Source organism: Hyla sarda, chromosome 1, assembly GCF_029499605.1.
Source record: "Hyla sarda isolate aHylSar1 chromosome 1, aHylSar1.hap1, whole genome shotgun sequence".
Classification (NCBI taxonomy): domain Eukaryota; kingdom Metazoa; phylum Chordata; class Amphibia; order Anura; family Hylidae; genus Hyla; species Hyla sarda.
In genome coordinates, this window is record NC_079189.1 from 568880779 (window position 1) to 568907151 (window position 26373).

General features: G+C 45.7%; 1 protein-coding gene across 2 annotated transcripts in view; it reads left to right on the forward strand.

Moving 5' to 3' along the window:
• Positions 1-26373, forward strand: part of SLC14A1 (solute carrier family 14 member 1 (Kidd blood group)) — a 239188-nt gene that overhangs the window by 77863 nt on the left and 134952 nt on the right. Inside the window, exon 1 of one of the 2 annotated variants that reach the window (XM_056543111.1) lies at positions 23184-23190. The exons of the other annotated variant lie outside the window; for it this stretch is intronic. The gene's annotated coding sequence lies outside the window, so the exon portion shown is untranslated. Of the gene's footprint in view, positions 1-23183; positions 23191-26373 lie in introns of those variants that run through there. 2 annotated transcript variants of the gene reach the window in all.

Genomic DNA, 26373 nt, shown 5'->3' on the forward strand with positions numbered 1-26373 from the left:
CCTTCCCTTTTCTTTGCTTTCCTTTCCCTTTCTCGGCCGCACAAAGATATCAGTGACTACAGCACTGATGGAACATAGGAGAATGCACAACAATATAAGTCACAAACAGTCAGGGCCGGACAGACAAAGCATAGGCCCAGGCATTTAAGAATAAGCAGCCCATTTTTCTATTGGGGGTCCAACTGCTGGGACCTCCACCAATCACCTTGGTTCCAGTTGCTCTCCAGCTGTTATAAAGCTATAATTCACATCATGTCTGGAGAACCTCAGGCATTATAGGAGTTGTAGGTTAGCAACAGCTGGAGAGCCACAGATTAGGGTACAGCATCACCCATCATCACTGCGGAACTGACAAGTGACTCCAGCTGATGGGACAGTTAGGAGAATAAACAGTGATATTAGTGACCTGAGTGACGTCTTCTCTGTTGTCTTTTCTTTTCTTCATCTGGTTCAGACGTCAGGATGTCTTCCAGCTCCATCTTCTCTGCAGAGTCTGACACCCGGACATCATAGGTTCTCACTTTGTCAGTAGATCCTCATCCTCTGTATGAAGAAAATAATCATTATTATTCTGCTAAATACTGTACCCCCTGAATATAATACTGCCAACCACTGTATCCCCTGAATATAAAACTGCCATCCACTGTGCCTCCTGCATATAATACTGCCATCCACTGTACCTCCTGAATATAATACTGCCAGCCACTGCACCCCCTGAATATAATACTGCCACACACTATACTCCTGAATAAAATACTGCCACCCACTGTACCCCCTGAATATAATACTGCCACCCACTGTACCCCCTGCATATAATACTGCCACCTACTGTCCCCTAAAATATAATACTGCCACCCACTGTACCCCTGAATACAATACTGCCTCCTACTATACCCCCTGAATATAATACTGCCACACACTGTACTCTCTGAATATAATACTGCCACACACTGTGCTCTCTGAATACTGCCACATACTGTACCCTTTGAATACAATCCTGCCACACACTGTACTCTCTAAATATAATAGTGCCACACTGTGCCCATGAATGTAACACTGCCACCCACTGTACCCCTGAATATAAACCCTCAAAAATAACCATGCTATATACGCTGTACCCTCTGAATATAACTCACATATGCCACACACTACCTTCCAAATATAATAATCCCTTCATAATAATAATACTAATACTGTTAAACACAGTTTCTTCTCAGTTTATCTGAATCACATCTGTCCTCCTCCAGACCCCTCTGTCCTCCTCTAGACCCCTCTGTCCTCCTCCACACTCCTCTGTCCTCCTTCTGGCTCCTCCCCCCCCTCCCACACATGCATAATACATACATACATACATATACATCCTACATAAACACATCATATGTACACCCGCCACCTCCAGATCCCCCTGCATAATACATCTCCACACATCATACATACATCCTTCTAGCTTACACACATCATACATCCATGTTGCTTACACACACATCTATCATTCATACATACACACACATCATTCATACATCATACATACAGTACATACACACATCATACATACACACGCCGCCTCTGCCCCCTACATGCATAATACAAACAAACACACACATCATACATACACATCATACATAAAAACATAATACATACACCCGCAACTTCCAGATCCCCGCATAATACATCGCCACACATCATACATACATCCTTCTAGCTTACACACATCTCCACACATCATAGATACATGCATGCATGTTGCTTACACACATCTATCATTCATGCACACACATCATACATGAACATGATTCATATATCATACATACATACACACACATCATACATACATACACACGCCGCATCCCCCACACATGCATAATACATACATACACACATCATACATATACATACATCATACATACACCCGCCAGCTCCAGATTCCCTCTGCATAATAAATCTCCAAACATCATACATGTTGACTACACACATAATACATACAGTACATACACATCATACATACACCATACATACAGTACATAAACCCATATCATACATACACCATACATAAACACACATCATACATACAGTACATAAACACACCATACATACACACATTATCCATACACATACATGCAGTACATACACAGATATCATACATACACCATACATACAGTACATACACACACATCATACATACACCATACATACAGTACATACACACATCATACATACAACATACATACAGTACATACACAGACATCATACGTACACCATACATACAGTACATACACAGAGATCATACATACACATACATACAGTACATACACAGACATCATACATACAGTACATACACAGACATCATACATACACCATACATATAGTACATACACAGACATCATACATACACCATACATACAGTACATACACACACATCATACATACACCATACATACAGTACATACACATAAATACACCATACATACAGTACATACACACACATCATACATACAGTACATACGCACAAATCATACATACAATACATACACACACATCACACACATACATACACAGTCTGCCTCCTCCACACCTCAAATCTAACCTGTTCCCCCCCCCCCTCCTCCAGACCCAAAATTAATCCCAGACCCCCCACCCCCCCGCCACTCCTCCGGACCCGAAAATAACCCCCCACCCACCCCCCCAGGCCAAAAAAGTAAGCCCACGCCGCTCCTCCAGACTACAAACCAAATGAACCCCTCCTCACTCACCTGCGGCCACCATGAAGATCAGCAAGGAAGGTCCCGGCAGAGGCAGCGCTGCGCTCACTACAAGGAAGCGTGCCTGTAGTGCCTGCGCTGCATGCGCTGAATACGCTGAGAGGGGGAAGGAGGGGGTTTACGTCTCTGCAGCGGATGGTAGAAGCTAGGGGGAGGGAATGGGGGGTTGAGACTAGCGCCAGAGGGGGGGGGGGGGGCTTTGAGACTAGCGCCGGGGGGGGGTTGAGACTAGCGCCGGGGGGGGGGAGGGTTGAGACTAGCTCCAGGCCTGCAACAATCCTCCCCTTCAGGCCCGGGCACGACCTGCGGCCATAGTATCCTATAGTGGCAGGCGGGCCTGCAGATCTCTGATTACACAATTTAGGCAGCCGCAAGGCCCCTTTTAGCGTGAGGCCTTAGGCGGCCGCCTAAATCGCCTAATTAGAGAGCCGCCTCTGATCTAATTTTTAGGTTTTAATCACAAATAACTAACATGCTGCCCCTTCAGGTTTTAGTGTGACATATGTAATTAATTGGGGAAGTTTGACATTGCCCGCATGAATCTAGTAATACTCCCACGTTCATTACTGACCATACCATTTACCTATTGGCTCAATTGCTTTTGATACTCAGTCACAAGGCTATCATATAACATTATCATTTACTTAACTGGTATTCACCTTCTATCATTAGAGAAGACATATGAATCTTGATGTATCAACATCCCATCCTAGGCATGGCATGAGCAGGAGGCATACTGCATAAATTACTGGGAGTACTCACATAGTCACAAACCAATAGACCATTGTGACCACTTTTCCGGGTTAGCAGTCATAATATTGAAGGTCGGGATGAACTCTTTAGACATATTAGGTCAGGCTACTACATGGTGATAGGCCCAGCGGCCTCCAAACCTTATATTTCAGCACATTATTCTTGAGGTTTGGTTGCTAAAATACCCCCCCCCCCTCATTATTACCCCAGTACCCACCGGCAGGGGTGTAGGGTAAAGCATGGTATTGGAAGGTCTAAAGAGTAAAGAAAAATAAACAATAATAAGAATTTTATTTAAATAGCGCCAAAAGATTCCACAGAACTTTACAATTTTGGGGTTCAAATAAAGAAAAGTATCAGACATAATATTATACACTAACTATTCAAACAGAAGGAGGGAGGGCCCTGCTCGTGAGAGCTTTCAGACTATGAGTAGGGTTGAGACAGAAGGCATAAAGGGATTTATTGATACAATGGTCCAGCCATATTTTATAAATAAAAAGGTTACATACAGCAACTAGCTAATCTCTGAACGTTTAAAGTACATAGAGAATAGGGGAAGACTGTCAAATATGAAGCTTTTAATATCTCCAAGACCTAAAGGTCTCAAAAGGGGCAAAGTGGTAGTAATGAAAGCCAACTAGGAAATGTTATAGGCCTGCTTTAAGAGATGTGTCCTTAGTAGTGTTGCTCGCGAATATTCGCAATGCGAATTTTATTCGCGAATATCACATATTCGCGAATTCGTGAATATAGCACTATATATTCGTAATTACGAATATTCAGTTTTTTTTTGTTTTTTTTTCATCACAGTACACATCACAGTGATCATCCCTCTCTGCTTCCAGCTTGTGTGGTGTAAAGAAGGCTGTAATACTACTGTGTGAGACTGGCGTGCATATGCAAATTTTCGCATATGCAAATTTTCGCTTATGCTAATTTTTGTATGTCCTAATTTTAGCATATGCTAATTTTAGCATACTTTAATTTTCGCATATGCGAAAATAAAACGTGAATATTACGAATATGCGAATTTAGCGAATATATGACAAATATTCGTCCATATATTTGCGAATATTCGCGAATTCGAATATGGCCTATGCTGCTCAACACTAGTCTTTAGGCCATGTTTAAAACTGTGGATGTTGGGGTGGAGTCTGAGGGATCGAGGCTTTGCATTCCAGAGTAATTGTGCAGCACGAGCGAAGTCTTGGAGACTGGAGTGAGAGGTTTGCATAATGGAAAATTTTAGTGTGAGATCACTAGCAGAGCGGAGAGAACTTGCAGGATGGTAAACAGAGATAAGAGAGGAGATGTAGGGAGGTGCAGCACTGGGGAGAACTTTGTGTGTTAGACTGAGGATTTTGTACTGTATTCTGGACTTAATGGGTAACCAGTGTAGTGACTGGCACAGGGAGGAGGCATCGGTGTAACGGCTAGAGAGGAAAGAGTCTGACGGCGACATTGAGGATGGACTGGAAAGGGGAGAGTTTAGAGAAGGGAAGGCCTATTAGTAAAGAGTTACAATAGTCAACACGGGAGTGAATCAAAGCAATAATAAGAGTTTTAGCAGTTTCAATAGTGAGAAACAAGCGGATTCTAGGGATGTTTTTGAGATGCAGGTGACAAGAATGTGAAAGGTACTGAATATAGGGAGAGAAGGACAGATCAGAGTCAAGTCTAACATCATGACAGCGAGCTTGCTGCCTTGGAGTTATGGTAGTACCACATACCGAGATGGAAATATCAGGTTTAGGTACATCAGTTGGGGAAAAAACACGAAGTTCTGTTTAAGAAAGATTTAGTTTCAGATATAAGGAGGACATGATGTTTGAGACGGCAGAGAGACAGTCACTGGTATTCTGTAGCAGTGCAGGGGTGATGTTGAAGATAGAGGTATAGAGTTGGGTGTCATCAGTATAGTGGTACTGGAAACCAAATCTACTGATTGTTTTTCCAATGGGGATGAGTAGAGAGAAAAGAGTAGAGGACCTAGAACTGATCCCTGGGGAATCCCGACAGCAAGGGGAAGAGGAGAAGAAGTAGAGCTAGAAAATGAGACACTGAAGGAGCGGCCAGAAAGGTAGGAGGAAAACCAGGCAAGAGCAGTGTCCTTAAGACCAATGGAGCGGAGACTACTAAGGAGGAGTTGGTGATCCACAGTGTCAAACTTGCCACCCTGGTAATGCCAGGCTGCTACTGTTTGGTTTTGTGTCTGGACCAATTTTTTTACATTTTAATTATTTATGTTTTTAATTAGAAAACAATATACTTAGGGCCTTCTCTATTTTCCATAACCAGACAGGTACAAAGGCTCTAGACCTGACAGTACCCGGCTAGTTCCCCTGTGTAATACCCCTGTGCCGGTGGGTATTGGGGGTAATAATGGAGAGTTGGTGCTAGCCGCTTTTGGGTCAGTGAACTTTTTCTTTTATAACAATTTTTTACACACACATATTTCTCTTTATTAGTTTATACACCTACTAACTTTATTTGATCTTATTACAAATTCCTTGACCTTTATCAAATTTCATATTGCCATCTGTTCATACAATCGCCCTATTCAACCAGTACCATTTTTGGCTATTTTCCTTTGCTCGCGGCATAGTTGAGTGATTCTTTCATTTGTCTTATGTCTTTATTTCATTGCACCAGAAAAAAAAATAAAAATCACCTGCTGCAACATTTATTTTGTATCTATTCATCCTGCATAATAAATACTGTAAATGCTCATAGCCAGATTTGGCAAGTTTTTGGTCACCTCACCTCCTCCAAAAAATGAAATAAAAAGCAATATTTACCCAAAAACTGTACAAATAAAAACTAAAGTTCCCCATAACAGCTTCAGCTAGCCTAATAAAACATAACAAAAACTAGTAAACCTAGTAAAACATGACAAAAACATGATAAATTTACTATCACCATAATTGTACTGATCCACTGAATAAGGTTGACGTTGATTATTATGACACCGAGAACCAGGCATAAGCGAAACCCAGGAAACAATTGCATAGTAAGAATAATAATAAAAATAGTATTAATAACAACAATATTTACTTATACAGTGCCAACAGATTCCACAGAACCGATTTGAGGGTAGAAAGAAAGGCAAATAACTTCTACAATATTATACACAAATATTCAGATGAGGAGTGAGGTCCCTGCTTATAAGAGATAACAGATTATGCAATTGCCTTTTATTTTTTCAGTCCATCCTACAAAGATTTCATTTCCCATCTTCAGTCCGGGGCTACAGGCTTGTTTTTTGAGCTACCAATAGTCCTGTGTAATGAAATAAGCAATTGTATCTATGATGATCCCGCCCCTTCAAAAAAATATATTTGTGGAGTGAAATTAATATGATATTCATTAACATTATATTTTAATATTTAAACATTTATTAGGTGAGAGGCTTATTCGCTTTCATTAAATGTGCAGTCAGAATTGAAAACTTTTTATATGTTGTACATCTTGGCAAAACATTAACCTTTCTAATGTACATAAAAAAAATATATATATATTTGAAAAAAATTTAATCACGGCTTATAAAAAGGACCGATACCATCCAGAACATAATCCTGTCTGGCTGCAGCTTCATCTTTGTCCCATCTTTGTCCAGGAATTGAGGGACTAGCACTCTTCTGTGCTCACTCCTGTCCTGCCTATCAGACTCCTGTCTGAAAACAGAGAGGAGGAGGTTACAGAGCAGCCTGCAGTTATTAAATGAAGAGACCCAGCACAACACATCAGACTCAGGGATGAAGTCAGGGGCGGACAAATTACATGTGCAGCATGTCCAGCTGCAGAGGTGCCCGCCACTACACATGGACCCTCAGGCACTGGCCAAGGGCCCCCTTGAGAGAGAGGTGCAGCTGGTGAGGATCCAGGACAGTTGTCCCGATCCCCACTCAGACAAGCCCTATTTTTTTTTTTTTTACATAGTGCTAAGTTCATATATAAACATACAGTAATCATCAGTTATATAAACATATACCTTTTACTTAAAATACAGATAGTGTAGTGACTGTGATCCATAATTACGTGTATAGCCGTGAATGCCTTCCGGGGTCCCGCCACAAAGTTTCCTGATCCCAGACACCAAAGCGCCGTGTGTGTAGTGTGCATCAAAGATGAAGAGAAGTACTTCCGGGTCGGGAGAGTGCGTCCTCGTATCCATAGAAACCCGACTCCGGACTGCGCCGTAACTGGCGCATGCTCAGAAGAGTCCTTCTGTGTATCGGTACAAGATGTTCATGCGCATAGTAAAGCAAAGTCCATATGAGATAAGTGTAATCTTGATATATATGCGCAAGAAAAGTATCACCTCCTGGGGACAGCACAATGAGTCACAGTGGGGAACTGAGATTAGTAGAATAAGTAGTAAATTGCAATCGGCAGTCCTCATTCATTATATTATTTGCTTTATCTATCTATCTATCTATCTATTTCCCATCTATCTATCTATCCATCCATCTCATATCTATCTATCTCATATCTATCTCATATCCATCTCATATCTATCTGTCTATCTATCTCATATCTATCTATCTATCTATCTATCTATTTCACATCTATCTATCTATCCATCCATCTCATATCTATCTATCTACCTATCTCATATCTATCTCATATCCATCTCATATCTATATGTCTATCTATCTCATATCTATCTATCTATCTATCTATCTATCTATCTCCATCTCTTATCTATCTATTTATCTATGTAATATCTTTCTATCTATTTCATATCTTTCTATCTCATGTCTATCGATCTCATATCTATCTATCTATCTATCTATCTCATATCTATCTAATATCTAGCTCATATCTATCTATCTATCTCATATCTATCTCATATCTATCTATCTATCTCATATCTATCTATCTCATATCTATCTATCTCATATCTATCTCATATCTATCTCATATCTATCTATCTATCTCATTCCTATCTATCTCATATCTATCTATCTCATATCTATCTATCGCATATCTATCTATCTCATATCTATCTATCTCATATCTAGCTATCTCATATCTATCTATTTATCTCATATCTATCTATCTATCTATCTGGGGGGGGGGGGGGGGGCAGGCACGTTCTTTGCACAGGGGCCCTATGCTGTCTGTGTCCGCCCCTGGATGAAGTGAATGCATTGTAAGTGAGGGCGGGCTCAGTCACGCCCCTTTCTGAGCAGTGGATATCAGGATGAGTGAGCAGCAGAACAGAGGCATTTGTGAGCCGCAAACAGGAGCTAGACACGTAAAAAGACATGTAAAGAATCTGCACGACTTAGTGAGCAACATATATATTAACATTCTTTTTCCCTGTGATGTGACAGGTACACTAACACTTTTTTTTACAATTTTATTCCATATAGGGGACTATACATACAATCTTTCAATTACAAACACTGAGCAATGCCGTGCCATAACAAAGCACTGATCAGTGTTATCGATGCTTCACTTATACAGTCTTCCAACTTGGAAGTTAAAGGTGATTTTTGGTTTAGAGGATTTTGAGTTCACTGCAGCATAGTAGTCTATAATAGATCTAAAAATGCAGTGGTTCCGAAATATATCAATTGCGAATTTTCGCAAAAAAGTTGCATCGTGTGAAAATACTGAAAATAAATGAAATGTCAGACCATTTTGAAGCAGGCGGAAATAAAATGTAAACGAAAGTCTGTGCGCATAATGCGCATAATTTATGAAGAGACGTGCGACTGTTCATAGATAGGCCGCACAATAGACCGGACATACGCGCTGGACATTGGTTTATATTGATGATAAATGCCCCCCTTTGTCTTGAATGCCCTTACATATTTAGACCTGACCTGTATTATGTCACCATTTCTGGTACTGTACCAAAAAGCTTATTTGTAATTTGCCAAGTGGTTAATTTATTAGGTACAAATTGTTATAAACTTTATAGCTATTGACTTTCAATAGGCAGAACACACTGGATCCTGCCAGTGGAGATTTATAGCTCTGAAGATGGTTATTAAAAAGAGGAGTGACATAAAGCAGAAAGAATACAAAGAACCCACAAACAGGAAAGCAATAGACACAGCCAAAAGGTAAAGCTGAGAAGAGTCACACCCAAGTCGACCCAATGTCTCTATAAATATGTATTTTTATCTTAACATCTGACTTGGATCCTACGTGTTGTGAATTAGAGTGAGGTTTTTTTTTCTCTCATAGCTATTCCAGATCATTATTCCAAATTATGGAATTTGATAGGACCAGACATTACTTATAGTTTGAAACAAATGGAGCCACTTCTCTGCTGGGTGGATCCTAACCATGGCTAGACCCTGAAACTGTCTGTGTGCCAAAATCAGTTAAATATTACACTTTATTTGCTCCTGTATATATAGGCTTATTCTACTTGTGTGCATCATTCATTATAGTTAATGGTATATCAGAAAAAAGGAGAATATATAAGACGCACTCACCCGGTATATGCCAAAGAAGTTGCTTTTATTCCATGTAACGGGGTTACAGCAGTTCGGGTAGGGAAATGAAAAACTAGAGCTCAAGCAAGCTCGTGGAATGACGGTTTATAGTTAATGGAACATCCAGCAACAACTAAAAAATAATGCAACTTAAACAAAGTAAATCACGTTGGCCTCACTTCTGGTCACTTCAGTAACTGCAATGTGCGACGGGTGTGGACCTGCTTTGCTACCCAACCATTTTGGCTTTAGGCGGAGTGGAGTCTGTAGGGGAGATTTATCATAACCTGTGTAGAGGAAGAAATGCGCAGTTGCCCATAGCAACCAATCAGATTGCATATTTCATTTTTAAAGAGGCCTGTGGAAAATGAAAGAAGCAATTGGTTGCTATGGGCAACTGCACCACTCTTTCTCTGCACAGGTTTTGATAAATCTCCCCCTAAGTAACAAAACATAGTAACATAGTTTGTAAGATTGAACAAAGACACCCAGGCCTCCCTTGAACTTGTTTATTGAGTCAGAGAGTTCCATAGTCTCACTGCTCTTACAGGTTTTCACTAGGGATGAGCAAATCGAATCTGATGAATCCGAATTCGTTACGAATTTCAGGAAAAATTTGCTTTGCAATGAATGCGAATATCGGCGTGATTCGATCGTGCAAATTGCTTCATTAAGCTTCATTTAGTGTGATCCAGGCTCCAGGGCATCTAAAATGGCAGATCCACATGTGAGGACATGGGGCAAGGAATCCTGGAAAGGCGGGATGACCCTGAATCACATGCAGCATGCAGCCTATCAGCAGCCAGTCACCCCTGTGATTTCACAGCCCTATATATTCAGCAGTCATATTGCGGCCAGTCACTTCAGCCTTTAATTGCAGAGAGATAGATAGGGACAGACAGCGCTGTGTATTGGCCAGAAAAGCTTTTTTCCAGCAGCGATTCACCTCCTAGTCACATCAGCGTTGCACAGAGGGACAGACAGCAGTGTGTGTTGCACGGAAAAGCATTCGTACGGCAGCGATTCACCTTCCAGTCACTACAGCATTTTATTACAGAGAGGGACAGAGAGCAGTGTGTTGCACAGAACAGCAGTGAATCAGCTCAAGCACAAATCCTGCCTAGAAGCACAGATAGGGAAGGGAGTGAGAATGAGAGAGAAAGTGCAATTTTGGGTGTAGTACACAGCGACTGTGTGCTGCAGCACTGGTGTGTACTGCTGGTGTTGTACACAAATACTTTTTTAAGTGGACTGTAGCACATTCTCCTCCCCTTATAAGTGCATACCACATACGTACATCTAAGCGGTGTACTATTTTGTTCCTGTTAAAGTCTCAAGCGCCTAGATACTGTAAAAGGCCAGGCAAAAGTACACACCTCCTGCTGTTCTAGAAAAATATTGTTTTAAGCGTAGTGAAGAGTTTTGTACTCCCCTCATATACGCACTATGTCAGTCATTGAATTGCCATGACATGCACAGAGGAGTGGCAGAGGCCTAAATTCATCAGACGCAGGCAGAGGTCGCAGCAGACTAGGGGCAAGTGGAAGCAGGAGTCGCAGTGAGAGGCCTAAGCTTCTGGTATTAGCTAGCAGTCGAGTCTCGACCAGCAACCCATCTGCTGTCATTGACTGGTTAACTTGGTCATTGTTACGCCGAGCGCTCCGGGTCCCCGCTCCTCCCCGGAGCGCTCGCCACATCCTCGCTACTGCAGCGCCCCGGTCAGATCCACTGACCGGGTGCGCTGCGATACCGCCTCCAGCCGGGATGCGATTCGCGATGCGGGTGGCGCCCGCTCGTGATGCGCACCCCGGCTCCCGTACCTGACTCGCTCTCCGTCGGTCCTGTCCCGGCGCGCGCGGCCCCGCTCCCTAGGGCGCGCGCGCGCCGGGTCTCTGCGATTTAAAGGGCCACTGCGCCGCTGATTGGCGCAGTTGGTCTAATTAGTGTGTTCACCTGTGCACTCCCTATGTATACCTCACTTCCCCTGCACTCCCTCGCCGGATCTTGTTGCCATCGTGCCAGTGAAAGCGTTCCCTTGTGTGTTCCTAGCCTGTGTTCCAGACCTCCTGCCGTTGCCCCTGACTACGATCCTTGCTGCCTGCCCCGACCTTCTGCTACGTCCGACCTTGCTCTTGTCTACTCCCTTGTACCGCGCCTATCTTCAGCAGTCAGAGAGGTTGAGCCGTTGCTAGTGGATACGACCTGGTTACTACCGCCGCTGCAAGACCATCCCGCTTTGCGGCGAGCTCTGGTGAAAACCAGTAGTAACTTAGAACCGGTCCACTAGCACGGTCCACGCCAATCCCTCTCTGGCACAGAGGATCCACCTCCTGCCAGCCGAATCGTGACAGTAGATCCGGCCATGGATCCCGCTGAAGTTCCACTGCCAGTTGTCGCCGACCTCACCACGGTGGTCGCCCAGCAGTCGCAACAGATAGCGCAACAAGGCCACCAGCTGTCTCAACTGACCGTGATGCTACAGCAGCTACTACCACAGCTTCAGCAATCATCTCCTCCGCCAGCTCCTGCACCTCCTCCGCAGCGAGTGGCCGCTTCCGGCCTACGACTTTCCTTGCCGGATAAATTTGATGGGGACTCTAAGTTTTGCCGTGGCTTTCTTTCACAATGTTCCCTGCACTTGGAGATGATGTCGGACCAGTTTCCTACTGAAAGGTCTAAGGTGGCTTTCGTAGTCAGCCTTCTGTCTGGGAAAGCTCTGTCATGGGCCACACCGCTCTGGGACCGCAATGACCCCGTCACTGCCTCTGTACACTCCTTCTTCTCGGAAATTCGAAGTGTCTTTGAGGAACCTGCCCGAGCCTCTTCTGCTGAGACTGCCCTGCTGAACCTGGTCCAGGGTAATTCTTCCGTTGGCGAGTACGCCATCCAATTCCGTACTCTTGCTTCCGAATTATCCTGGAATAATGAGGCCCTCTGCGCGACCTTTAAAAAAGGCCTATCCAGCAACATTAAAGATGTTCTGGCCGCACGAGAAATTCCTGCTAACCTACATGAACTCATTCATCTTGCCACTCGCATTGACATGCGTTTTTCCGAAAGGCGTCAGGAGCTCCGCCAGGATATGGACTTTGTTCGCACGAGGCGTTTTTTCTCCCCGGCTCCTCTCTCCTCTGGTCCTCTGCAATCCGTTCCTGTGCCTCCCGCCGTGGAGGCTATGCAATTTGACCGGTCTCGCTTGACACCTCAAGAGAGGACACGACGCCGCATGGAGAATCTTTGCCTGTACTGTGCCGGTACCGAACACTTCCTGAAGGATTGTCCTATCCGTCCTCCCCGCCTGGAAAGACGTACGCTGACTCCGCACAAAGGTGACACAGTTCTTGATGTCAACTCTGCTTCTCCACGCCTTACTGTGCCTGTGCGGATATCTGCCTCTACCTTCTCCTTCTCTACTAAGGCCTTCTTGGATTCCGGATCTGCAGGAAATTTTATTTTGGCCTCTCTCATCAACAGGTTCAACATCCCTGTGACCAGTCTCGCCAGACCCCTCTACATCAATTGTGTTAACAATGAAAGATTGGACTGTGCCGTGCGTTACCGCACGGAACCCCTCCTAATGTGCATCGGACCTCATCACGAAAAAATTGAGTTTTTGGTCCTCTCCAATTGCACTTCCGAAATTCTCCTTGGACTACCGTGGCTTCAACGCCATTCCCCAGCCCTTGATTGGTCCACAGGAGAGATCAAGAGCTGGGGTACTTCTTGTTTCAAGGACTGTCTTAAACCGGTTCCCAGTACTCCCTGCCGTGACCCTGTGGTTCCTCCTGTAACCGGTCTCCCTAAGGCTTATATGGACTATGCTGACGTATTTTGCAAAAAGCAAGCTGAGACTTTACCCCCTCACAGGCCTTTTGACTGTCCTATTGACCTCCTCCCGGGCACTGCTCCACCCCGGGGCAGAATTTACCCTCTGTCCGCCCCAGAGACTCTTGCTATGTCTGAATACATCCAGGAAAATTTAAAAAAGGGGTTTATCTGCAAATCCTCCTCTCCTGCTGGAGCTGGATTTTTCTTTGTGTCCAAAAAAGATGGCTCCCTACGTCCTTGCATTGATTACCGCGGACTTAATAAAATCACGGTAAAGAACCGCTACCCCCTACCTCTTATCTCTGAACTCTTTGATCGCCTTCAAGGTGCCCACATCTTTACCAAACTGGACTTAAGAGGTGCATATAATCTCATCCGCATCAGGGAGGGGGACGAATGGAAAACTGCATTTAACACCAGAGATGGACACTTTGAGTATCTGGTCATGCCCTTTGGCCTGTGCAACGCCCCTGCCGTCTTCCAAGACTTTGTTAATGAAATTTTTCGTGATCTCTTATATTCCTGTGTTGTTGTGTATCTGGACGATATTCAGATTTTTTCTGCCAACTTAGAAGAACATTGCCAGCATGTCCGCATGGTTCTTCAGAGACTTCGAGACAATCAACTTTATGCCAAAATGGAGAAATGTCTGTTTGAATGTCAATCTCTTCCTTTCCTAGGATACTTGGTCTCTGGCCAGGGACTACAAATGGACCCAGATAAACTCTCTGCCGTCTTAGATTGGCCACGCCCCTCCGGACTCCGTGCTATCCAACGTTTTTTGGGGTTCGCCAATTATTACAGACAATTTATTCCACATTTTTCCACTATTGTGGCTCCTATCGTGGCTTTAACCAAGAAGAATGCCAATCCTAAGTCCTGGTCTCCTCAAGCGGAAGACGCATTTAAACGGCTCAAGTCTGCCTTTTCTTCTGCTCCCGTGCTCTCCAGACCTGACCCATCTAAACCCTTCCTATTGGAGGTTGATGCCTCCTCAGTGGGAGCTGGAGCGGTCCTTCTACAAAAAAATTCTTCCGGGCATGCTGTTACTTGTGGTTTTTTTTCTAGGACCTTCTCTCCGGCGGAGAGGAACTACTCCATCGGGGATCGAGAACTACTGGCCATTAAATTGGCACTTGATGAATGGAGGCATCTGCTGGAGGGATCAAAATTTCCAGTTATCATTTTCACCGATCACAAGAATCTCTCCTATCTCCAGTCTGCCCAACGGCTGAATCCTCGCCAGGCCAGGTGGTCGTTGTTCTTTGCCCGTTTTAACTTTGAAATTCATTTTCGCCCTGCCGACAAGAACATTAGGGCCGATGCTCTCTCTCGTTCCTCGGATGCCTCGGAAGTAGAGGTCTCTCCGCAACATATCATTCCTCCTGACTGTCTGATCTCCTCTTCTCCAGCCTCCATCAGGCAAACTCCTCCAGGGAAGACCTTTGTTTCTCCACGCCAGCGTCTCGGGATTCTCAAATGGGGTCACTCCTCCCACCTCGCAGGCCATGCAGGCATCAAAAAGTCCTTGCAACTCATCTCTCGTTTCTATTGGTGGCCGACTCTGGAAACAGATGTTGTTGATTTTGTGCGGGCCTGTACTGTCTGTGCCCGGGATAAGACTCCTCGCCAGAAGCCTGCTGGTCTCCTTCATCCTCTGCCTGTCCCCGAACAGCCTTGGTCTCTGATTGGTATGGACTTTATTACAGACCTACCCCCATCCCATGGCAACACTGTTGTTTGGGTGGTCGTTGATCGATTTTCCAAGATGGCACATTTTATTCCTCTTCCTGGTCTTCCTTCAGCGCCTCAGTTGGCAAAACAATTTTTTGTACACATTTTTCGTCTTCACGGTTTGCCCACGCAGATTGTCTCGGATAGAGGTGTCCAATTCGTGTCAAAATTCTGGAGGGCTCTCTGTAAACAACTCAAGATTAAATTAAACTTCTCTTCTGCTTATCATCCTCAATCCAATGGGCAAGTAGAAAGAATTAACCAGGTCCTGGGTGACTATTTACGGCATTTTGTTTCCTCCCGCCAGGATGACTGGGCAGATCTTCTACCTTGGGCCGAATTCTCGTACAACTTTAGAGTCTCTGAATCTTCTGCTAAATCCCCATTTTTCGTGGTGTACGGCCGTCACCCTCTTCCCCCCCTCCCTATTCCCTTGTCCTCTGGTTTGCCCGCTGTAGATGAAGTGACTCGTGATCTTTCCACCATATGGAAAGAGACCCAAAATTCTCTTTTACAGGCTTCATCTCGCACGAAAAAGTTTGCCGATAAGAAAAGAAGAGCTCCTCCCATTTTTGCTCCCGGAGACAAGGTATGGCTCTCCGCTAAATATGTCCGCTTTCGTGTCCCCAGTTACAAACTGGGACCACGCTATCTTGGTCCTTTCAAAGTCTTGTGCCAAATTAATCCTGTCTCTTACAAACTTCTTCTTCCTCCTTCTCTTCGTATTCCCAATGCCTTTCATGTCTCTCTCCTTAAACCACTCATCATCAACCGTTTCTCTCCCAAAATTGTTTCTCCCACTCCTGTTTCCGGTTCTTCTGACATCTTCTCAGTTAAGGAGATACTGGCCTCCAAGACGGTCAGAGGGAAAAAAAAATTTCTAGTCGATTGGGAGGGCTGTGGTCCTGAAGAGAGATCCTGGGAACCTGAGGACAACATCCTAGACAAAAGTCTGGTCCTCAGGTTCTCAGGCCTCAAGAAGAGGGGGAGACCCAAGGGGGGGGTACTGTTACGCCGAGCGCTCCGGGTCCCCGCTCCTCCCCGGAGCGCTCGCCACATCCTCGCTACTGCAGCGCCCCGGTCAGATCCACTGACCGGGTGCGCTGCGATACCGCCTCCAGCCGGGATGCGATTCGCGATGCGGGTGGCGCCCGCTCGCGATGCGCACCCCGGCTCCCGTACCTGACTCGCTCTCCGTCGGTCCTGTCCCGGCGCGCGCGGCCCCGCTCCCTAGGGCGCGCGCGCGCCTCTGCGATTTAAAGGGCCACTGTGCCGCTGATTGGCGCAGTTGGTCTAATTAGTGTGTTCACCTGTGCACTCCCTATGTATACCTCACTTCCCCTGCACTCCCTCGCCGGATCTTGTTGCCATCGTGCCAGTGAAAGCGTTCCCTTGTGTGTTCCTAGCCTGTGTTCCAGACCTCCTGCCGTTGCCCCTGACTACGATCCTTGCTGCCTGCCCCGACCTTCTGCTACGTCCGACCTTGCTCTTGTCTACTCCCTTGTACCGCGCCTATCTTCAGCAGTCAGAGAGGTTGAGCCGTTGCTAGTGGATACGACCTGGTTACTACCGCCGCTGCAAGACCATCCCGCTTTGCGGCGGGCTCTGGTGAAAACCAGTAGTAACTTAGAACCGGTCCACTAGCACGGTCCACGCCAATCCCTCTCTGGCACAGAGGATCCACCTCCTGCCAGCCGAATCGTGACAGTCATCCACTTCATCACAAGTGACATCTGACAACCCCATTCAACAGTCGGTGGGTTCCTCAGACACAACCATCAGTTTAGTCAGGACGATCTACTAGAGGACATTCAGCAGCCCAGCCAAGAAGTGGAGCAGACATCCCCCGCTCCCTTCGCTAGGCGGGCAAGTAGAGTAGAGGAGAGTGGTGTGGGAGGTGGTGTTGGGAGCGTTCAGGCTCCTGAAGCACACACTGTTGAGGAAACTGAGGAGGACATCAGTGACGTGCTGACACAACTCGATGATGATGAAGCCAGGTGCAGAAGGGGCTTCCTCATCAGGAAAAGAGGGTGGCAGGTTGCCTGTGAGGCAGCAGTTGAGCCAGTAAGGTGGTAGCATGGTTTGCAGTCAGCATGGTGGCAGCAGTTCCCGGGGAAGACCACCTGCTTCGCGGCAGCCTACCTGCCTGGGAGGTAGTGGAACAGGGGTCCCTGGAGTCAGCTGCTGTAGCAGTCAGTCAGTGCGGACTGTTGGGCGGAAAATCAGCTACTCTGCGGTGTGGCAGTTTTTCATCAAGTATCCGGAGAATGTTAACATGGCCACATGCAATTTAAAAAATATCTTTAATCTTTTAAATTGTAAGGCCTTTTGTTTGGTCAGGCTGCCGCCACCTCCAGGCTGTGTCTTTCTGTCACCATATGGTCTACTCTTGCTACTGCCACATCCAGGCTTAGTCCTTCTGCCACATTTTGGTCTCCTCATGCTGGCGCCACCTCCAGGCTGTCATTTTGCCATCATGTGGTCTCCTCATGCTGCTGGGACATTACCTAAACATTTTTATGGTAGATGTATATTTTAATCTTGGATTAAACTTTAACATTTTTTATGTATCTAAAATCTTCAATTAAAATTTTACAAAATATCTTTAATCTTTTCTATTGTGAGGCCCTATGGTCTCGTCAGGCTGCTGCCACCTCTAGGCTCTGTGATTGTGCCGCCATATGACTCCTTGTTAGATTGGGTTTTGTGGTCATACAGTATTAGTTCAAAGTAAACGCCGGGACATCTAATAAAAATCTTAAATTTAAAAAAATCAATGTGATCTTTTCAAGACTGAGGCCCTATGGTAGTCAACGTCATATATTACCTGTGGAATTACCACAAGAATCCAATGAAACCGTTTGGAGCTGTTACGCCTAGCGCTCCGGGTCCCCGCTCCTCCCCGGAGCGCTCACGGCGTCTTTCTCCCTGCAGCTCCCCGGTCAGTCCCGCTGACCGGGAGCGCTGCACTGTCATGGCCGTTGGGGATGCGATTCGCACAGCAGGACGCGCCCGCTCGCGAATCGCATCCCAGGTCACTTACCCGTTCCCGTCCCCTGCTGTCATGTGCTGGCGCGCGCGGCTCCGCTCTCTAGGGCGCGCGCGCGCCAGCTCCCTGAGACTTAAAGGGCCAGTGCACCAATGATTGGTGCCTGGCCCAATTAGCTTAATTGGCTTCCATCTGCTCCCTGCCTTTATCTGACCTCCTCCCCGTTGCCCCTGACTACGAACCTTGCCGCCTGCCCCCGACCTTCTGCTACGTCCGACCTTGCTTCTGTCTACTCCCTTGTACCGCGCCTATCTTCAGCAGCCAGAGAGGTTGAGCCGTTGCTAGTGGATACGACCTGGTCACTACCGCCGCAGCAAGTCCATCCCGCTTTGCGGCGGGCTCTGGTGAATACCAGTAGTGACTTAGAACCGGTCCACTAGCACGGTCCACGCCTATCCCTCTCTGGCACAGAGGATCCACCTCCTGCCAGCCGGCATCGTGACAGTAGATCCGGCCATGGATCCCGCTGAAGTTCCTCTGCCTGTTGTCGCCGACCTCCCCACACTGGTCGCCCAGCAAGCCCGACAGATTGCCCAACAAGATCACCAGCTGTCGTACTTGACCACCATGACTCAGCAACTCCAGTCGCAGCTACAGCAGATTCAGTCTCAGCTACAGCAGCAGCAACCATCTCCTCCGCCAGCTCCTGCACCTCTTCCGCAGCGAGTGGCCACTCCTAGCCTCCGCCTGTCCTTGCCGGACAAATTTAATGGGGACTCTAAGTTTTGCCGTGGCTTTCTTTCGCAATGTTCCCTGCATTTGGAGATGATGTCGGATCAGTTTCCTACTGAAAGGTCTAAGGTGGCTTTCGTAGTCAGCCTTCTGTCTGGAAAAGCCCTGTCATGGGCCACACCACTCTGGGACCGCAATGACCCCGTCACTGCCTCTGTACACTCCTTCTTCTCGGAAATTCGAAGTGTCTTTGAGGAACCTGCCCGAGCCTCTTCTGCTGAGACTGCCCTGCTAAACCTGGTCCAGGGTAATTCTTCCGTTGGCGAGTACGCCATACAATTCCGTACTCTTGCTTCTGAACTTTCCTGGAATAATGAGGCCCTCTGCGCGACCTTTAAAAAAGGCCTATCCAGCAACATTAAAGATGTTCTGGCCGCACAAGATACTCCTACCAACCTGCATGAACTCATTCATCTAGCCACTCGCATTGACATGCGTTTTTCTGAGAGGCATCAAGAGCTCCGCCAGGAAAAAGACTTAGATCTCTGGACACCTCTCCCACAGTCTCCATTGCAATCTGCGCCTAGGCCTCCCGCCGAGGAGGCCATGCAAGTGGATCGGTCTCGCCTGACCCTGGAAGAGAGGAATCGCCGTAAGGAAGAGAATCTTTGTCTGTACTGTGCCAGTACCGAACATTTTTTGGTGGATTGCCCCATCCGTCCTCCACGTCTGGGAAACGCACGCTCGCACCCAGCTCTCGTGGGTGTGGCGTCTCTTGATGCTAAGTCGGCTTCTCCACGTCTCACGGTGCCTGTACGGATTTCTTCTTCAGCCAGCTCTTCCCTCTCAGCCGTGGCCTGCCTGGACTCTGGTGCCTCTGGGAATTTTATTCGGGAGTCCTTGGTGAATAAATTCCGCATCCCGGTGACCCGTCTTGTCAAGCCACTCCACATTTCCGCAGTCAACGGAGCCAGGTTGGATTGCACCGTGCGTTTCCGCACGAAGCCCCTTCTAATGTGCATCGGACCTCATCATGAGAAAATTGAGTTTTTGGTCCTCTCCAATTGCACTTCTGAAGTTCTCCTTGGACTACCCTGGCTTCAACACCATTCCCCAACCCTGGATTGGTCCACAGGGGAGATCAAGAGCTGGGGTACCTCTTGCTTCAAGGACTGCCTTAAACCGGTTACCAGTACTCCCTGCCGTGACCCTGTGGTTCCTCCTGTATCCGGTCTCCCTAAGGTCGTTATGGACTCTGCCCGCCTTAAGAAGTGCCTCCCCCCCCCTCCCAGTCCAGTCAGGCAAGCCTCGGTGCCTCCTCATGGCCCTCGTCCTGGTGTCACACTGCCCCGTGCCAGGCCTCGCCCTCTGCCCTCCCTCCCCATTCCCACTCCTGCTGTACTGCCTGCCATTGAGGAAACCATCCATTCCTTCCCGGTGTCCTCATCCCAGGGGAGGCAGTCACCGGACAAAAAAAAGGGGAGACCTAAGGGGGGGGGTACTGTTACGCCTAGCGCTCCGGGTCCCCGCTCCTCCCCGGAGCGCTCACGGCGTCTTTCTCCCTGCAGCTCCCCGGTCAGTCCCGCTGACCGGGAGCGCTGCACTGTCATGGCCGTTGGGGATGCGATTCGCACAGCGGGACGCGCCCGCTCGCGAATCGCATCCCAGGTCACTTACCCGTTCCCGTCCCCTGCTGTCATGTGCTGGCGCGCGCGGCTCCGCTCTCTAGGGCGCGCGCGCGCCAGCTCCCTGAGACTTAAAGGGCCAGTGCACCAATGATTGGTGCCTGGCCCAATTAGCTTAATTGGCTTCCATCTGCTCCCTGCCTTTATCTGACCTCCTCCCATGCACTCCCTTGCCGGATCTTGTTGCCTTGTGCCAGTGAAAGCGTTTTGTGTGTCCAAAGCCTGTGTACCAGTACTTCTGCTATCACCCTGACTACGAACCTTGCCGCCTGCCCCCGACCTTCTGCTACGTCCGACCTTGCTTCTGTCTACTCCCTTGTACCGCGCCTATCTTCAGCAGCCAGAGAGGTTGAGCCGTTGCTAGTGGATACGACCTGGTCACTACCGCCGCAGCAAGTCCATCCCGCTTTGCGGCGGGCTCTGGTGAATACCAGTAGTGACTTAGAACCGGTCCACTAGCACGGTCCACGCCTATCCCTCTCTGGCACAGAGGATCCACCTCCTGCCAGCCGGCATCGTGACAGGAGCGATAACAATGAACCATAACTGATTAAATGAAACATTCGTACTTTCACAGTCAGGGGGGCCCTGAGAGGCAGGTGCTGGAACAGGTGGTATCTCGCCTGGTGGAGGACCGCCAGCTCAATGCTCACCAGAATAGGAACTCAAAAAAATTAAATAAATTGAAATTAAATGAAATAAAAATTACATTAAAAAATCTCTTTATTCTCTTAAATTTTGACGCCATATGGTATCTTTTCTGCCATATCCAGATGCTCTATGGCAGTGATTCTAATAGCGATGCCTGTAATCTGCATATCACACTGAATAACAGTATTATTTCACTAACACAGCACACTCCCTATGCATGTTAGGACAAGGCAAAGTGTTCTACACCCCTATTGAGGCTATATGGTCTCCTGGCCAACTCCAGGCTGTCTTATTCAGCCACTATATGGTCTCCTTATGCTAGTGCTACCTACACGCTGTGTCATTAAGCCACTATATGTTCTCCTCATGCTGCCGCCACCTCCAGGCTCTGTCATTGTGCCGCTCTGCGACAGTGATTCATGTAGCGAAGCCTCTGATCTGCATGTCATACTGAATAACAGTATTATTTCACTAACCCAGCACACACACTCTGCGTGTTACAGCAAGGCAAAGTGTTCTACACCCCTATTGAGGCTCTCTGTAAGCCAGAAATAGCACTTTTTACAAAAAGGCGCAATAATAAATCCCTTCCATATCATGTCTATTGCCAAAATCTGTGGATTGCAACTCAAAATCAGTGGATTGCAACTCAAAATCAGCAGAAATGTGTAAACAAAAAGGGGCAAAAAAAGGCGCAAAAAACCCTGCTTGCGCCTTTTTTGCCCCTTTTTTAGACACAAAAAACTGTCTAAAGACAATGATAAATGTGGGCCATTGAGATTAAAACTCTCTCTCTAGTGTCAACTTTTGGAGGTAGCTTTCCCAATGTCCAGGCATGATGGGTGTTGCAGTTTTGCAACAGCTGAAGGCACTCTAGTTGAGAAAAACTTCAGTTAGGCTGGGTCCACACTACGTTTTGTCCCATACGGGAGCGCATACGGCAGGAGGGAGCTAAAACCTCGCGCTCCCGTATGTGACCGTATGCGCTCCCGTATGTCATTCATTTCAATGAGCCGACCGGAGTGAAATGTTCGGTCCGGTCGGCTCATTTTTGCGCCGTATGCGCTTTTACAACCGGACCTAAAAACATGGTTGACCACAGTTTTAGGTCCGGTTGTAAAAGCGCATACGGCGCAAAAATGAGCCGACCGGACCGAACGTTTCACTCCGGTCGGCTCATTGAAGTGAATGGCATACGGGAGCGCATACGGTCACATACGGGAGCGCGAGGTTTTAGCTCCCTCCTGCCGTATGCGCTCCCGTATGGGACAAAACGTAGTGTGGACCCAGCCTAAGTCAATGTCTGGCCTTTTAACAAGCTTTCACACTATAGTTATGTTCTTGCATTCAGACACCCGCTATTCAGTAATAATTGGTCATGAAAAAATGCATGAAATAAGTGAATACAACGGATGATAACTGGTGACCAAATTTGACAGACATTTTGTCAAAATAACGGGCATGTGCCATCCGTTATCACCCGTTATAGTCCGTTATTTTATATCCGTTATTTCAGGGGTGGACACAGACAGCATAGGGCCCTTGTGCAAAGAATGTGCCTGCCCCCCCCCCCCCCCCCCCCCCATACATCAATTGTTCAGGTAGGAGATAAATATGAGATAGATAGATAGATAGATATGAGATAGATAGATAGATAGATAGATAGATAGATATGAGATAGATAGCTAGATAAATAAATAGATATGAGATAAATAGATATGAGATAGATAGATAGATATGAGATAGATAGATATAAGATAGATAGATATGAGATAGATAGATATGCGATAGATAGATAGATATGAGATAGATAGATAGATATGCGATAGATAGATATGCGATAGATAGATAGATATGAGATGGATAGATATGAGATAGATAGATATGAGATAGATAGATGTGAGATAGATATGAGATAGATAGATATGAGATAGATAGATAGATAGATATGAGATGGATAGATATGAGATAGATAGATATGAGATAGATAGATAGATAGATAGATATGAGATAGATAGATAGATATGAGATAGATATGAGATAGATAGATAGATAGATAGATATGAGATAGATAAATAGATTGATAGATATGAGATGGATAGATATGAGATAGATAGATAGATATGAGATAGATAGATATTAGATAGATAGATATTAGATAGATAAATAGATAGATACAAACAGATAAGCAGCAGCAACACCGTTTTAAAGTGCAAATAGTGTCTTTTAGTCACACGTGAGGCTAATCATAACGTATACATCGACTGAGTCACAGATTCTTAAGCATTATAGATGTCTTGTGTAAACTTTAAATCGACATTCAATACGTTTGGTTTTAATGAATTAAGCGTAAAAATCCACCATAGTTCTCTTTTTTTGAGAGCTGCGGTTCGATTTCCCCCTCTCTTTAGTGGGGGCACATGATCGATCACACTGAAAGTTAAGTCTTTTTCACAATGTCCCATTTCAATAAAATGAATGGGTACGGGCAAATCTGTCCTTTTTTTTCTTATCGAATATCTGTGTTGATTAATTCTTGTTTTTACGCTTAAGGTGGTCTCCCCTACGTACAAAAGGTTACAGGGACATTTCAATACATATATAACATACTCAGTATTACAGGTCAGGTAAAAATTAATACGATATTTTTTTAGAGTAGAGGGATGAGTAAATTCTGTAATTTTTTGCATGTACGTACAATTTATACAGTTGAGACAAGGATAGGACCCCTTTCTAATTGTAGTTAGGGACCTTTGGATAGACTTTTTTGTGGACACATCTGTTTTTACAACCTTATCTTTCAGGTTTGGGGTTCTCTTGAAGGACATTAATGGAGAATTGGCAAATTCAGGGATGTTTCCATGGCAACTGCCCAGTATATGCCAATGTTTCCTTACAATTGATGTAATTTTATTAGAAGCTTCTGAATACATGGAAACAAAAACGATGCGCTGATTCTGCTGGTTTTTATGTTGTTTAGTCAATAATGTGGATCTTTCTAGTAGCAATACATTCTCCTTACTTTCTCTAACCACCCAATCTGGGTACCCTCGTCTCTTAAAATTGTGCATCATTCTATTTAGAGCTGGTTCGATTTTGTCACCACCACTAATGATCCTCCTAGCTCGAACCATTTGACTGGTAAGCAAGGAACGGATCATACTCCGTGGATGATGACTATCGTACCTGAGTGTGGAATTAGCATCAGTCTTTTTTGTAAAAATGGCAGAGGTAAGTGTATTGTTGCTGATAGAGATTGTGGTGTCCAAAAATTGCACTGAATGAGAGGAAGCTGTCAGAATAAATTTAATTCCTGGGACCATCTCATTGAGATCTGCGTGGAATTGGTTTAGTTGATCAAACGTACCTAGCCATATCAGGAAGATATCATCCATGTATCTCCACCACTTCAGCCCTAGGCCGAAGTGGGGAGATACATAGATGTGGCGCTCTTCCATATGTGTGACAAATAAATTGGCATAGGTGGGCGCCACATTGGTGCCCATGGCTGTCCCCACCTGTTGCACATAAAAATTATCATTAAATGAAAAATAATTGTTCATCAATACCAGTTTTAACAGGTCAATTATGAATTTTTGTTTGGTTATTGTGAAGTCATCCCGAATCGACGACCTGACAGCCTGCACACCCCCATCATGTGGGATGGAGGTGTACAGACTGACCACATCAAACGATGCCAATATTGCTCCATCCGGTAAGATCAAATTATTCAATTTTGTCAAAAAAATCACCCGTATCCCTAATGTAAGATTTGGCAGCATATACATAGGGCCGGAGTATGGCATCAAGAAAGATTGAGACATGGCTGGTCAAGGACTCCCTCCCAGACACGATAGGACTTCCTGGAGGGTCCTTTAAGGTCTTGTGTATTTTTGGTAATAAATATAATTGCGGTGTTACTGGATGTTTAACAACCAGAAATTCCATTAATGCTTTGTCTATTAATCTCAAATCAAATGCACTCTTGACCAGTATCTCAATCTTTCGACCGATGTCCCATATTTTTTTTTAAATAGATAGATAGATATGAGATGGATATGAGATAGATAGATAGATATGAGATGGATATAGATAGAAAGATAGATAGATAGATAGATAGATAGATAGATAGATATGAGATAGATAGACAGATAGATATGAGATGGATATGAGATAGATAGATAGATAGATATGAGATAGATAGATAGATAGATGTGAGATAGATAGATAGATATGAGATAGATAGAAAGATATTAGATGAATAGATAGATGATAGATAGATAGATAGATATGAGATAGATAGATAAGAGATAGAAACAGTAGATAAAACCGCGCCATTTTTGCCGCGATTTTTCCTAAAAATTGTTCTTGTAATGTGACCTGTAGGTGACCTGTGGACACCGGAGCAGGGAAAGTGACCCCACTGGGCTGCTACCCCCCAGCCCCAGGTTATACTGCTAGTGAGAAGAGAGGCAGGACAGGGGACATAACTTACCCTCACAGCCGCTATGCTCCTAGGAGGCCTGTCAGCTCTCGGCCTCCGTCCTCTTCCTGTGCTGGGGGCGGAGCCATGAATCAGATACCTTCATCAGATACCTTCAGTGAAAAAAAATAGCGCTTGTCTCACCAGCTGCACCTCTCTCTCAAGGGGGCCCTTGGCCAGTGCCTGTGCATGTGTAGTGGCGGGCCCCTGTGCAGCTGAACATGTTGCACATGTGATTTGTCCGCTCCTGCGTTATTTTATTTCCATGTGACTTCCTGGTTGTGATGCTGTACTAAGCATG